Below are 16,655 nucleotides of genomic sequence, written 5' to 3'. Positions count from 1 at the left end.
ATGGATTAGTTTCTAGATTTTTATCTCTGAACTAAAGTTCAGCTGAGCAAGGGTAAAAATTCAAAGTTTCTTTTCAAAGAGAGAGAGAGAGAGAGAGAGAGAGAGAGAGAGAGAGAGGCTTGCCTAGGTTCCAGTATGCAAGCTTGCGCTCGCGCTCGCACACGCGCGCACACACGTGCGGGCACACACACTATAAAATGGTATCCACATGCTTTTTTTATTGTTGCTTCTGTCAACCAATGTTTCAGCTTGGGAATTGGAGTGCTGGGAAATGCTCTAATTGGAAGAATTTTTTTTTTATCCAAACTAATTTTTAAATCTACTTGGTCTTTGTGGTAGTACATTTTGAAAGTGCATACACAGTATTAGTTGAGTCCCCAAACTGTATATTTCCAAAAGGATAATTTATACTAAATCTAAGTCATTTAGAAATTAATCAAACCGCTAATCATAATATCAAAATACTTTAAAAGAAACTTCATTTAAGTACTGGTCTTATATGGTCTTCTTTACTTCTAGCTACATGAAATAATAGAGGAAAAACAAAAGAGGAAATTTGTCCCAAGACAACAACATAGAGAAAGTGAAAGAATTCAGAAATCCAGAAAAAACAATCCATCTTTTTAAAATAATGGCATATTTCACATTAAAGTCTTAGCTAGCAGTGGTTTTGAAACTCAGTGTGCTCTGCTTTAGGTCAAGCAGAAGAACCCCAAAACAGAGGGCACTCACGCACCATGGTAACAAAAATCTTGTACGTTTCTGGAAGAGATGATTCGTGATTTCCCTCCATCTGTAGAGTGTGGCTTCTCCAGAGAGAAGGGCATTACAGGGCAGAGAAGGTGGGGGTCAGGGGAGCTCGGAAGCCAGAAGAGGCATATTCCCCCTGCCTTTAGTGGGAAAGTTCTCTGGCCAGACTCCACCAATTGCCAGAGTGTGCCCAGCAGATACCTCCTGTGCATTCCCAATGTATTGCTTTCCCGTGCTTTTCTATTATTTTCTCCACAGCATGGAGGAAAATCAGGGAAAGCCCTACAAAGCTTTCTGCTGGTCCTCGCCATTGGAGAAGCAGATCGATAAGAGAAATATGGCCTCCACACTTGAGGAATACTGAGCCACTGACCCCTTCCCCTCTCTGTGTTCTAGCTATCCAAAAATAAGTAAAACAAAAAGGCAGTGGGGCCATCTGGGGAACTCATTCTCTGCTCCTTTACCCATACCTTACAGTATCCAGAAAACAAACAAACAAACAAACAAAAAAAACCAGTATTGCTCCATGCATGTGTGACTATAGGCGTGAAGGATATAGCCTTGAGAGAAAAACTGAGAGCTGTAGCTACTGCTCCAGGTGACATGATCATAGGTGTCACTTCCCTGAGAACCAAGGACTTCTTTTTCCAAGCATGCAGTATAAGCTGGTGGATGCTGCACACACACTCACTGCAATCTGCCAGCTTCCCTGCCTTAGGGCATTTAATCTAGTACCTTTGTTTGTTTGTTTGTTTGTTTGTGGGAGTTTTTTTTTGGAGGGGTGTTTATTTCTTTGTTTTTGAGATAAGGTTTCCCTCTGTAGCCTTGGCTGTCCTAGACTCACTTTGTAGACCAGGGCTGGCCTCAAACTCACAGAGATCTGCCTGCCTCTGCCTCCCTGAGTGCTGGCATTCAAGACCCAGCAGGCCCAGTTAATATAGTTCTTTATTAATGTGAGTTGTGTCCATTTAACTTGAAAACAAAATTTGACTAAGTGACTGTCTATTTTACATTCCCCACTTAATTACAAAAATAATTATACTTAAAACCAACTAGAATACCCTGGAATGAACGAGGACAAGGTATATTGGTTTTTTTTTTTTAAGTACAGATTTAACATTTGTTCACATGGCCACCTGGATTATGTCACAGGATTAACACAGCTGCAACTACCCCTCCCTAAAGTCACATGCCTCATTACTCAGTGGGAGCATGTAGGTGGGGTCCCGAGTCTTTGCTCAGCACAGTGGTTCTCAGCCTATGGGTCACCTCTCTTTTGGGAGTCGAATGACCCTCTCACAGAGGTTGCATATATCCCACATATCAGATAATGATTTGTAATAATAGCAAAAGTGCAATTATGAAGTAGAAGCAAAAATAATGTAAATGGTTGCAGTTCAGATGTCTTACATATCAGATATTTACATTAGGATTCATAACAGTAGCAAAATTATAGTTATGAGTAGCAACAAAAACAATTTTATGGCTGGGGGGGGGGTCACCAAAACATGAGGAACTGTATTAAAGAGTCAAAACATAAGGAAGGTTAAGAGCCAGTACCTTGGACCTCATCCCTGAGAAGGGCAACTGTTTAAATGCTAACAAGGTCCTTCAGCTGCCCTCACAGAACCACTGCCATGCAGGTCAGGGTTTCTAGCAGCAGATTTTGTTTCTTTGAAAATTAGACCCACTTGAGTTCAACCCTGGGGGAATGGTTCCCTGAAATGCAAAGAAAGCACAAAACCCCAGAGGCTGGATTAGCTACAAATCCCAGAGAGGTTTTCACCGTTGAAGGTCAGAGTCCCCAGCTCACAAAGCACTCTGGGTCTCAACCTGTCCATCTGTAAATAGGGAGAGTTGTAGCGAGTCTCATTTCCACATGAATTGACTGAGAAAGTTTCATAAGATAAAAGATATAAAACTAACAGGAAAAGGTATAGTATCTTACAAAGCTGAAGAGTAAATTCACCTACAAAAATAAAGGCTCGGAAGACAATTGAGGGCACATCTAGGTCATGAGTAAATAAATCTTGTGATAATTGTTCGGGTTGAGACTTGTTGTTAAATCAATGGAGTGCGCATCAGCTTCCAGAAGGCCATGGAAATGGCCCCATTATGTCAGAGAGGTCATGGCCTCAGAGTAGGTTCTCTACGTATAGATACCTTTTACCAGAAGAAAAGGTGAACTGTTTTCCTCAACTTCTTAGATTACAGATTCTCCTGAGGAGGTACCCACTTCCATTCTACTGACTATTGTTGGAGCCGCTGCCACCCGTGCCTAGTTAATAGTATATTGATTAAAACGAAATAAATAAAAATTTAAAAATTGTTATTTCACTACACTTACCACATCTGAAATATCTAATCATCCCAAGTGGCTGGTGACCACCAGGTAGACAGCACAGACAGACAATGTTCCCATGACAGATGGTTTTAACACACATGTCAAAAAGTAAAGCTTAATGGGACTAGAAGTATGGGATTGATGAGATTGTGTACTTTCAACTTCAAGACCGACTTAAATTCCCTAAGACCCTGTTTCTTCATCAGCAAGTAGGACTGCAATGATTACAAAAAACAAATGGACGAGAAAAGGAAACACCTAGCACTGCAATCACCCAGTGAATGTTATTTATTACTCTGTTCCATCATGTGAGATGAGAACTTTTCACATTTTTAACGTATCTCAAGTTCGTACGTAATTTCAAATCGGTGCCAAGCAAAGCTTGGCAGTGGAGGAAGTTGTGACGGGGAAGCCAACGCCGGCACATGTGCCGTGCAGCATGTGTGTGGAAGGTTAGAGAGCCACGTGACTCTCACCTCAGCAGAGACACCAGCCTATACTCTATATAGTGTGGTTAACATTAGCAGAAATGGCCAAATTTCTTAGATTGGTCATGTGCTTCTCAAAACGGAGAAGGTCTCAAGATATGCATTATGTTTCACTTTTAATGGCTAGTTGACACAATAATTACACATTTTTATGGAGATGAGAAAGGCGTTTTAAAACATGTAAACAATATGCAATGATCAACTCAGGTAACTGACACACCACTTCAAACGAAATCTTTCTGGCTTCTCTGTGTAGAGAACATTCCCAATCCTCTCTAATCGCCCGTTTACTCTATGCAGTATCTAGCATGGTCACCTCTCAGTGCTGTAAGACCTTGGGACTTACTCCTCCTGTACTTCTGACCATGAGTCTCAGGTGGATTTCACTGCTCCACATCATCAGTGTATCAGAAAACACCAGATGACTCCTTTTTACTGAAAGCCATCTTTTCCTCTAATGTAATCTGATCACAGTTCCCCTTTTCTCATCTTCTCCCCGATTCTCCCCACCCATCCAACTCCACACCTTGTATCGCTCTCTCTTTAGAAAACAAAATTAAAACAGAAAAAAAAAAGCATAAGAAAGTCATATACACACAAACACACATACACACACAACCATATAAACACAAAATCAGAAATCATAATACATAAGCAAAAGGCCAATAAGGTAAAAAAAATGTGCTCAAATAAACAAAAATAATATTGAGTTTATCTTGTGTCAACTACTAATGGCCGTGGACCTGCCCCTAAGTGGAGGTTTGTATACCCAGTGAGACTCTATTTGAGAAAAATAATATTTTCTTTGAGAACGATGGATACTTGGTGACAGCTTCTGGGTTAGGCATGGGGACTCATGTCCACTTCCTCTCTAGTCGCTGAGGCCTCACCTGGCTTGGACCTGTGCGCATGGTGGCATCCATAGTCTCCATGAGTTCACACGTGCATCAGTCCTTTGATGATTTCCATGGCCTTCCATCCCCACTGGTTCTCACAGCCTTTCTGCCTCCTCGTCTGCAGACTTTCCTGAGCCCTGAGGGGAGGGGTTTGATGAAGACATCTCATTTAGGACTGAGTGTTCCAAGGCCTCTCACTCTCAGCACATTGTCTGTTTGTGGGTCTCTATGTTAGTTCCCGTATGCCGCAGGAGGAAGCGTCTCTGCTAATAGATGGACGAGACAAGGGTCTGTGAGTGTAACAAGTGTTGTCAGGAGTGCTCACCTGCTTCCATAGAGCCACGGAAATGGCCCCATTACCTTATGAAACTGAAAGGCGAAGGACACTGTCAACAGAACAAAATGACAGCCTACAGACTGGGAAAAGATCTTCACCCAGCCTACATCTGACAAAGGGCTAATATCCAAAATATATAAAGAACTTAAGAAATTAAACATCACTAAACTAAAAAGTCCAGTTTAAAAAAAATGGGATACAGAACTAAACAGAGAATTCTCAAAAGAGGAATATCAAATGGCTGAGAAACACGTAAAGAAATGCTCAACATCCCTAGTTATCGCAGAAATGCAATTCAAAATGACTCTGAGATTCCATCTTATACCTATCAGAATGGCTAAGATAGAAAACTCAGGTGACAGCACATGCTGGCGAGGATGTGGAGAAAGGGGAACACTCCTCCATTGCTGGTGAGAGTGCAAACTTGTACAACCACTTTGGAAATCAATCTCACACTTTCTCAGGAAATTGGGAATAATTCTACCTCAGGACAAAGCCATACCACTCCTGGGAATATACCCGAAAAATGTTCCACCATACAACAAAGGACATTTGCTCAACTAAGTTCATAGCAGCTTTATTCATAATAGCCAGAATCTGGAAACGACCTAGACATCCCTCCACTGAAGAATGGATGAAGAAACTGGGGTACATTTACACAATGGAATGCTACTACTCAGCTACTTAAAAAAAAAAGGAAATCTTGAAATTTGGATGGAACTAGAAAATATCATCCTGAGTGAGGTAACCCAGATCCAGAAAGACACACATGGTATATATTCACTCATAAGTCAATATTAGCCACATAATACAGGATAACTATATTACAACACAGAGACTGAAACATCAACCAAGGACCATGTATGTTGTGGACCTAGACCCTCTGCTTAGATGTAGCAGCACAGTCTCCTTGTGGGTCCCACGTGTGGAGAGTAGGGACTACTTCAGACATGTATTCTGGCCGCCAAATTTAGATCACTTTGCCCTGGCAGGACAGCCTTGCTAGGCTACAGAGGGAGAGATTATAGGTAGTACAGATGTCTCCTGATAGGATGAGGTCAGATGTTAGGGAGGAGGGCTCCCCTTTCTGAGGACTAAAGCAGGGAGGGAGAGGGGATGACAGAGGGAGGGGGATCAGGAGGGAATGAGGGAGGGTGATAAAATTTGGATGTGAAGAATTTAAACTGCAGAACAAGCAGGTAACTTATATTGCTAATCCCATTATATGGGACTAGCTCTGAGACTGGCTGACACATTAATGTCTAGGCATAGACAATGCTTCTTGTTGGCTACAGAACCCCTATGAATTACTATTAGATGCCATTGTTCATAAGGCATGAATGAAGATTCATGGATGTCTTTTTTTTTCCTGCTCATACAAATAGTAGAAAACCAGTCTTAATTATTCTGTGCATCATGCACACATTATACACTTATAATTTCAGGACTGTAGAATACTTGTGAAAAATTACATGCTACCAGAATAAAAGAACCAGACACTGACATTGGATCAGACCTGACAGGATTCATTCCTCTCAGCACGCTAGACACTGACATCCTGTATTCTTCATGTTTCAGCACCAATTGCTTCAATTGCTGTTGCTCATCAGAACAAGACAGCTCCCAGGACACTTTGAAAGAAATCTTCCAATCCCAATTGGCCCAGCATTTCAAACTCTCTCACACAGGACTCTAATTAAGCCTGTAATTTTTCAACATTTAGAAACTGGACCACAAATGCTATTCATTGCTTGTTTAACCATTTCCCAATTTTATTTTGGCCCCTACAAAGATATTATTCATCCCAAATCATCCAGAAAAAATCTTAAGAGAACGACATCCCATTTCCTTTAAGGGGGCTGGGCAGGTTTGTGGTTGCTTTCTTGAACAATAGAGGGTTATTATCGATGGGAGTTGGTTACAAGTTATTATTTGTGTTAGTTAGAAAGAAAACAAGGTTAGATTCAGTGATGTCTCTCTTTTCCCTTATCTTACATTCTTATGTTTGGAGATAGGGGTTAAAAAGAAAGAAGGGGGAAATATAGAAATATATAGGGAAGATAGAACAAAAAGTAAATTTGTGAATCTACTGCTCAACTTAATGTCTTAGTTGTCACTCACAGTGTTATTTTTAATTCACTGGTGTAGAATTTTGTATATAGATGTAAAAGAAGTTTAATTCTAGATAAGTGGTGTAGAATTCAATGTACGTTTATTCTACACACACACACACACACACACACACACACACACACACACACACATATATATATTGTTACTCTAATACAAGTTTTTATTGTATCCATATAACTCAATTATAATACAAGGCTTACTTCCAATACTTCCAAGCTGTTTGCAGGTTGTTTAGGATAAATAAGTTATACAAGTTAATTGTTAGCTGATCAAATCATGTTCATGTCAATCACTAGTCACAAGAATATACATCTTAGGTGTGGCAGATAGATATGATTCTATAGAAAGATAAGGTAGGATATTAGATAAGGTCTTCAAAAACCTCAGAGACATGCAGAATATGGCATTTAAAAATGTTTTTACTATTTTAAAGATTCACTGACAATGAGACAGGTAAACTCCTGGCAACACCCAGCCTACCTCAAAGAGAATGATGAGCATCAAAGTACATCCTTATGGAGATGTCTTCAAATGTGGCAAACAAGCCACTGGGGAAAATGTCCTCGTTTCTACCACAGACAGAATTCTTCCTAAAGAAGGACAAGCTTGGATGCAGGCAGAGTCGATGGCCAAACTTTGCCAAGACAGGGTCAACAAGTCGTCAACATTTCCTGCCTCACAAATATGTCTGTCAGATATATTGGGCCAGAAGGCTGAAGAATATGCTCCAACATAATAGAGAGTTTTGGATGTCTGCTCAGGCAGCAAACTGTCTCTGTCATGTTCTCATTTGGAAAGCTACTAAGGTACACTCCCAGCATACTCAGGTAATCAAGCTTATTCCTTCTCAAGACTCTGATGGAGTTGAAGACCAGGCAACTTAGTTTTACAACGAAGCTTAGTTGTTTAGGGGTTAAGATGTTTTTAGGTCTAGATAGATGTTTTAAGTTGATAGTGACAAGATGTGGTGGAGACTAAATTACATTCAGAATTTTAGGCACACCAAGATAGGAAAGATGTGTTCTTCAAGGCTGTCAAAATACAAATAGCCAAAACACTATGAATGTAACATTTATAAATTTCTGATTGTGTCATGGTTCCTCTTGCTATAGGTAGTTTATTGTATATATGTGTAATAATATAAATGTATATGTAAAAAATTAAAAGAACAAAAATAGAAAAAAATGACCCCATTATGTCAGAAAGGTCTCTACTATGATTCCTTTAGCACAACAACAGTATTTAATTTTCCCCTAGATCCCAGGCCTGTCTAGTCTTAAGTTCTAGACCACCTGAGCAGTGTCAGGCATGAGTTCCACCCCATGGAGTGGACCTTAAATCCAATCACAGAGTAGTTAATTACTGCCACAACTTTTGTGCTACTATTACATATCTTTTTATTATTATTTATTTATTTATTTATTTATTTATTTATATGAGTGCACAATGTTATGGAGGTCCAATCTTCTCTCACAAAAGCCACTGTACCATTTGGATATTAGTTTTGACATATATAGTTCGTTTCTATATATATGGCTGTTTTCATGCCTTTGAAAAACATTCTTGCCCATTGTAAAAAGTTTAAGAAAACAAAATAAAGAAATTTAAAAATAAGTGAACTAAAAATCTCATTGTTGCTAGTGATTTGATAAATTTGCTTCTACTCTTTTTTCCATTCATTCATTAAGCTAATATTGCACGTATCTCTTAAAGCTTTGAAAACATTTTACCAAAAAATCCAGTAAGAATCCGTTTTATATCTAAATAGATAGATAGACAGATAGATAAATGAGAGAGAGAGAGAGAGAGAGAGAGAGAGAGAGAGAGAGAGAGAGAGAGAGAGAATAGCAGTTTTAACTGTGGAGATTTCAACCAAGAGGCTGATTGCCAATTGGCCAAGATTTACAGTAATACTTCTTTGATCTTTCCAGAAACATCAGGAGACATGTTCTTCAGAGACTCTTGGTTTACTATCTTGAATATCAATGGGCTAGCTAGTGCTAGTGGTCTAGTAAGGAATGAATCACACTTCCACATCATTCTGTTTCTGTTTTTCTGCCCAAGCAATCACTTTTTTCTTTTTTTTTAAACTGAAATTGATTTTTAAAATATTTTGAATGATCTCTTACATATATACAATGTATTGTGATCCTATTGAGTCCCCCATTCCCCTCTCTCACTCCCCCCACTCCTGATGATGCCCCTCTTCTTCCCACCTAACCCATATCCTACTTTTTATGTCTTTTTTGCACACAAGTCTTGTCCATGATTGCAATTGCTACATCATATATAGAAGACAATATTTCACAGCATCCCTCTCCGTACTTTGACTATTACATTCTTTGTACCTCCTCCTAGTAGCCAGCTAGCAAGCAGCATCACTCATCGTTCAGACTGTATGTCCTGGGCTGGGGATGAGTCCCTTGGTCAGAGGTAATGAATGCATCATGGGACAGCAAGCAGGGCTCCCTTCAAGTTCACGGTTGAGCTGACCTGACTTCTCTCGGTGATGAACTGTGACCCGGAAGTATAAGCCAAATAATTTCTTTCTGCCACATTGCTACTGGTGAATGTTTTATCACAGCAACAGAAAGGAATCTAGAAAACATCCCTTTTTCTGAACTGCTCTCTTGGCCTTGAAGGGGAGAGCGTAGATGTCCATGTTTTGTGCTGAGCACTCACTAGTCACTTACTCTCAGCATTTGAGTCCATTAGGAGTTCTGTGTTAATTGTGTCCTCTACTGAAAGAAGAAACTTCTCTGACAAGGACTGAAAGCATTACCAGGCAATGACTTCCTTCCGTACAGAAGTGAAGCAAGCATTTGGGAAAAGCAAAATGACAAACTCAAGGCATGCAATAGCAGCAAGGCATATAACTCAATTGAAGTGACAGCATAAATATCCAAGAGCAGTGTGCACATGCTGAGCAAGGACAGCAGTGTCACAGCTTCCCCCTGAGAAATTCCTTAATGCCTCTGATGATAGGAGATATCATTATTTCAATTTGCAAAATACAATGCTATTTTAAAAATCAATGGTTGTCAGCCCAGCAAGGAAGCATATGCATAGAATCCAATGCTTAGGAGGCTGGGACTAGAGTCTGCCTGATCTAAAGTGTGAGAGCCTGTGGGGGAGGGGAAATAAAGGAGCTGAGCTAAGAATATGATTCAGCTGCTAATGTGCCTCTTGCCAAAGCCTGAGGAGCTGAGTCTTTTTTATCCCCAACACCCATGCAAATGCCAGCACAGCTGGAATCCCAGCCTGAGGTTGGGGAGGGCAGGTAGGTCCATCCATGAAGCTCATTGGCCCGCCAGCATAACCAAACTGATGAGCTCTAGGTTGAGTGACAGACCAACTAAACAATAATAATAATAATAAGAGAAGGGATGGAGAGATAGCTCAGTGCTTTAGAGAATATTCTGCTCTTTGAGGGGGGGACTTGAGTTTGGTTCCCAACACCCACCTGTAACTCCAGTTGCAAGTTATCCAGCCCCTTCTTCATGATTCCGTGGTTTCGTGCTCACGTATCCACAGAGGAATGCAATGAACAATAGTAAATATTTTTAACAATAAAGGAAGAAAACACCCTATGTCATGGTGTCTCATGGCCTACACACATACACACAAAGTCAGCCCACGAGTAACATAGAGGATGCAGTAAGTTAATACGAAAATATCCAGCCAGTGAACTCCAAACTACAGGAAACCGGGTCGAACAAACCAGTCCCTTCGCTTCAAATAAATTATAAAGGCGAAGCCGTTCTTTAAACGTGACTTCAAAGAGATTTTTGAAATGTGTCAGTCAATCTTAATGCATTGAGATATGCACGAGGCAACTTAAAATTTGGATACTGATTAAAACTTTAAAGGTATTTGGGTTCTGACATTCCAGGTGTGCTAATGGCACCGTGGGGCTGAGTCTGCCGGAGTGTGGTTGTCTTTCAGGGAGTCAGGCTAGGGTTTAACAGAAGACGTGGTGTGAAACGTGAGATTTGCTTCAAAATATTGTTAGGAAGAAGAGTTGAATAGAGGATGGTTACTATGTTTGGCTTCTAGAAAGGCCACAGATGGCTCTGACACCTGGCATACCTTCACTGTCTCTAGGTTGTGGGCAGGAATGAAAGATCTTTTTCTAGAGGTTAGACTATAACAAGGATATGGGGTGTCACCCTTTCCACACTAGGGTGTCCTCTGTCCTGGGACCCTTCTAAGAAGCAAGTTATCGTGAAGTGAGAGATACTGTACAGAGCAGCCCCCATGAAAAAGATCAGAAGGAAGTCTCTGATAATTAGTTCCTTATGAGGAACTGAGGGCTGCCTGGACCCACTGCCCAATTCACAGCCCCTTGAGATATGTGCAGCCTTGTGAGAGACCAGTGCCACAGGATCTTAAGTAGCCCAACGCACACGGTGGAGAGCTGCTAAATGTAACAATTTTACTCCCACAAGTAGCAAATATTGTATAAGACAAGATTGGTCATGGTTTCATGACTCTTGGGAACGGGGGCCAAGTACATAGGAGTTCATTTACTATTCTTGCCACCTGTGGTTATATCTGAGATTCTTCCGTGATAAAGATGTCTTCCAAAGGAAGCAGTGAAATCTGCCGATAACAATCTCCTGCCCTCTGTCCTCTTTCCTTTAATGAAAGCTTTGCTATTGTCAGATGGGTAGAGTTTGTTTCCCCATGTTTCCTGCTCAGTTTTCCCAGTGCTGCTCCTAAATCTGCACGCAGCACTCAGTGAGCACAAACTCAGTGTGAATGAAGAATGGTCCAATACACAGACTTAAAGGAGAAAGCTCTTGTGTTACTTTTGCTGTCATTTTGGGGAGCGGCAGTGGGACAACTGCAGTACTGGGCGTCACAATAGAGAGGGTGCACAAGAGAGGAAGGAGACAAAGATGCTTGGGACTTGCACTAAGAGAATATAGACGAGGCAGAATTTACTCATTCGTTTTGCAGTCTCTAGATTCATTGCAGGCTCTATTTTGTTTTGTTCAATCTTCTTTATTGTTGACCACTTTGCAATATAAATTAAAAAAAAAAAACAACAAAAAACAAAACCAAAAACTTTTCCTGGCAGAGAAATAGGAAAGCTATAACACAGAAGAAATTTTTTCCTCTCTATCAACACATGTTGAATATGTTAAAGATCATGGATGTCAATAACAGACCCTAACCACTGTGTTGATTAGATTAGACTGCTCACAGAGGGAGTAAGTAGTGAACGGAACTTTGCATCACTCCTAAGCAACAGCTCATCCATGCATCAGAGGTCCAAGTTTATAAGGTCACAGTTCTATAAAATTTAACACGTGTTTTAGAAGAGCTACAAAATGTTTTTTTTTTAATCAAACCCACATGTAATTTTCTTATCTTCTTTTGACAGGGATGATTTTAAATTAGCTATTTGCCACTTTGTTCTCATAAAAAAAAAAAGATGATTATAGGATATGACTCACAGGGACCCAAGTTATGTAGAAATGCTAGACTGAACTGCGTTGAGTGTCACCTGTTGGAGACAAACAACAGTTCATCCCCAAGAGCAGGCTTCTTTCAGTTGTGGTCCAGCCTACTGTGTGTAAGTAATTCACCACACAGGCTCCAGGTGGGGCTACCTGGATGTAAATTCTAGCTCTGCCACTAAACATGGGCACAAACTGTCGGAAGAACATTTTCCATGTTTCCAGATCACTATGTTTACCTACATGTGAGTAGGATGGTAATGTAGTTAACTCCTCCTTTTGCGAACCATCAGAAGAAATAACACACATACGTGACTTAACACAGAGCATAGTCCCTCAGCAAGTGGGAGTGACCCCACTCTGCCTGTCACTGTTCGGACTACCACATTACTGAACCAAGTCTTTTCAGGAATTTGAATGACAGCATACAGTGAGAGAAACCTCCCACTCTTTTTAAATTGATATTTTGATGTGGAAACTAAGGAAGTAAAGTGAGTATGCACGCATATGATTGGCTGCTTTAGGATCTCATGGTCCCCTTAGCTTCTCAACTGATAACAATGTTCCTGAGGAGATGATTGGCAATTTGAGGCACCTGGAAACACTGATCATCAGGACTGAGGAAGTGTTTGGGTAGACATCAGAGAGGCCGCTAAACCCCACACAATGAACAGAACCTACCCAGCAACAGAGTGTCTAATAGGAGACTCAAGAGTGCCGAGTCTGAGAAGCTATCCTAGTTACAGCCAAGAACAGAACTTTTCCTTTAGCTGTCCTTTAACAGTTTGAGGCAAACATCTATTTACCAAGTCTACTCTTCCAACGTTCTCTGTGGAAATCAGACTAAGCAAGACTTCATTGGACTTCTGCTCTGTCAGCTGGAGCCCGTTACTCTAGGGCAGCAGTTTTCAACCGATGGGTCTGAACACCTATCAAGGAGGTGGTCAAATGACCCTTTCACAGTGGTCACATATCAGATAGCCTACATATCATATATTTACATCATGATTCATTCCAGTGGCAAAACTAGACTTATGAAATAGCAGCAAAAATGACTTTTATCCTTGGGGGTTACCACAACGTGATGCATTAACGGGTGGCAGCATTGGAAAGGTTGAGAACCACTTCTCTAAGAAGAAAGGGGGGGGGGCGACCACTGTGCTGGAAGTAAAGAGGCCATCACACAGTTCTGTTGTACTGAGCCTTGGGGAATGTTCTGTATTTTATCAATGTGAAACCTCTTAATACACAGAATACTGCAGTTTGTAATTCCCCATGCCTAGAGCTAGTTCATTTGTGCCGATTTGACCCAACCCCAGTGGATTTCTAGAGTGGGTGGGAGAGGACCAGAGTGAGCACAATTAAAATATTTTCAGTAGCTCTGCAATTCCAACAGGTCCTGCTTCCAGGCCAATCAAAACACTAGGAACTGTTTCTTTGTGTTATGGCTATTTCTCCAGTAACCACCACAGGAGAACTCCTCCCCCAACACACACACACACACACACACACACACACACACACACACACACACACACACACACACACACACCACTAACTACCATAAACTTCTCAACCCCAATTATTTGAAGAGCTTGAAACCGGAAGCCCTGTTTTTCCACAATGAAAATATTTGAATGGGCTGTTTGACAGCCTCTCAGAAGTGCACCCATCCAACAGAAACAAACCCTGTGCAAACAAATCAAGTGATGCAGAAATCCTCTGCACTAGAGGATGGGGGAGGCCTCCACACTGACACTGTAGGCGAGCCAAGTTTTCATGTACTTGGATGGCTGACCTCCAACTTCTGACATATTCATTATATTCCAGCATGTCGGCTGCAGATTGTATTGAAGCGATGACAGCTACAAGACAGCCAACGAGGAATGTGGCCATTCTGGCAACAGGTGGCCTTTCAGTTGTACTGGGAAAGTTAATCTGGTTTATCATCAAAGTATATTATGCTCAAAGAGTGTCAGGTTTGAGAGCTCTAGTGACAGATCAAATAGAGAAGGCACTCTTCCATAGAACCTGACATTTTGGGGAGACCCAACTCTTTCACACCACTTCATTGTTTACACTTGAGTCAGAGCTGTTAAGTTGCTCAGTTCTTTTAAGGTTTACATTTCAGGTTCCAAATTATGATTCGTGTCCTTTGTCAAATGCTGATGGAAGCAACCACAATCTCACTTTCCACAATCAAGTATGTCTACTGTTGGGGAATTTTCAGTATTCATAATTTGTCAGCAGAAAAAATGTTCTGAGGAAAAGGCCAACACAAAATTGTGTTTGTATCCAGTTAAACTGACTCACTTTTTTTTTTTATGGATTTTTAAATTACATGAGTCCAAACTGGCTCTGCTTAAACACATTCGACATGTAATTCTTAAAATAATTAAGAAAATGTGAACATTGTCAGGGCTCACAGTGAGGAGTACTGACCTCAGGAAGGTGATGACTTCTCACAGGGTTTAACCTCAGATGTTGGCAACTCATCCCTCTTCAGTCTCTCTCACATTCCCTGAAGTCTGGGATCCACGCTGCTGGGTGGTAATGTTTACTCACTCATCTCATTGCATGGCTGCCTTCCAAACAGATGGATTATGTTTTGCTGTACTTTGGACTTTATTTAAAGATCTCTTAATACTTCTAAAATATAGTAAGGCAATTAAAACACCCATTTGCCTGTAGAAAGTCACTTTCATTTGTCTAGAAGCTTTCTAGCCTATTGGCTCTTTATATAAAGAATCTTGGTGTAAGAGGAACAGAGCAGCAGTACTGATATGCTCACATCTTTGTGAACTATTTTTTCTAGGGACAGTCTAAGACATCTAAGTTCAAGTTCATCTCTATAATGCACAACTTACTTTCAGCCCTCGAGGATGCAACACAAACACTGAAAAGGAAGGACACATATGTATGGTGCTTCAATCCTGGTATGCATGGTACTGAAAAATCTTCGAGAAGGCATCAGTGGACTCCATCACTCCTGTTCACTCTGAATCAAATGTTGACCCCCTCCACATTGCAATCTACAAATACCATGGTAAGCAATGGTCAAGTTGAAGACCCTTAAAATCACAAACCGTCATTAATGCAGTGTTCATGTTATTGAGCACTTCAGAGAAAAAGAAATATTGATACAGGTTAGAAAGTAGTTGACATGGCTGTCTTCTTCTATAACTGCCCCATCCAGTTTTTTGCTTAAAATGCAATAGTAATCACTTTATTTTATTTAAAGAATCACTGGGACAGCAGGATAGCTCAGCGAGTAAAGATGCTTGCTGCCTGAGGGTACCAAGTACACACATACTGCACAGACATACATGCAGGCAAAAACACCATACAGGTAAATTAAAAATGAATATTTTTTAATACAGAGATGGGAGAGAAGGAACCGGCAAACTTGACATCTGACTTCCACACAAATGCAGTGCGGGCATACAGGCACACATGCCAGTGGGGAATTCTTCACGGAGGAGGGGAACCCTTCCTTCCCAAGAATATATGAGGAATCTCAGATGGTCGTGGTGAAAAGCTGAGGGTAGCACATTTATTTCATGTGAAATCAGTGACTTATAAGTCTTGAGCAGTGGGAGAGGTTTTGAAGGTGAATGTGTTTGATTAAATGGGGCTGGAGGTACCAAGGATGTTTGATTTAAATAAAGTAACACAATCCTATCACAAGAGGTGGAAAGCAGTACTTATTTATCCTTTGGATAGGGGAAGAGCTTCAGGTATTGTTATAGGTTATTGGTTGAAAACCAAGACACCAGGACATCACGTTAGCATAGGGTGGATGTTTCCAGGAGTCCCCAGATGCTTGCTGACGGGATTTCTTCTCAGGAGATGGTGGGTTTGTAATCTCTCTGAAGGTTTGTGACATTCTTTAGAAGATCTGGGGTTTCCCTGACTAGGTGGAGAGGAAACCCAGCTAAGAAATGGAGTCTGTTTTCTTATACTAAGCTCAGAGGCTATACGAAAATGCCAGACTTCAACCTTAACAGCAGGGTCACACACACACACACACACACACAGGCACACAAACACATACACACAGACACACACAGACACCAACACACACACACACACACACACACACACACACAGGATATTAAAATAATAATAATAATGAGAAAATAAAAAATTCAAAGGAATCATTTTATATAGTAATTCATATATGCTAGACATCATTCTTAGTACTTTTCATGTATATTAAAATATTAATCCTCAAAAATGAGT

This window comes from Acomys minous (assembly GCF_964271855.1).
Source record: "Acomys minous genome assembly, chromosome: 2".
Taxonomy (NCBI): Eukaryota; Metazoa; Chordata; class Mammalia; order Rodentia; family Muridae; genus Acomys; species Acomys minous.
Note: the sequence above shows the minus strand (reverse complement) of the source record.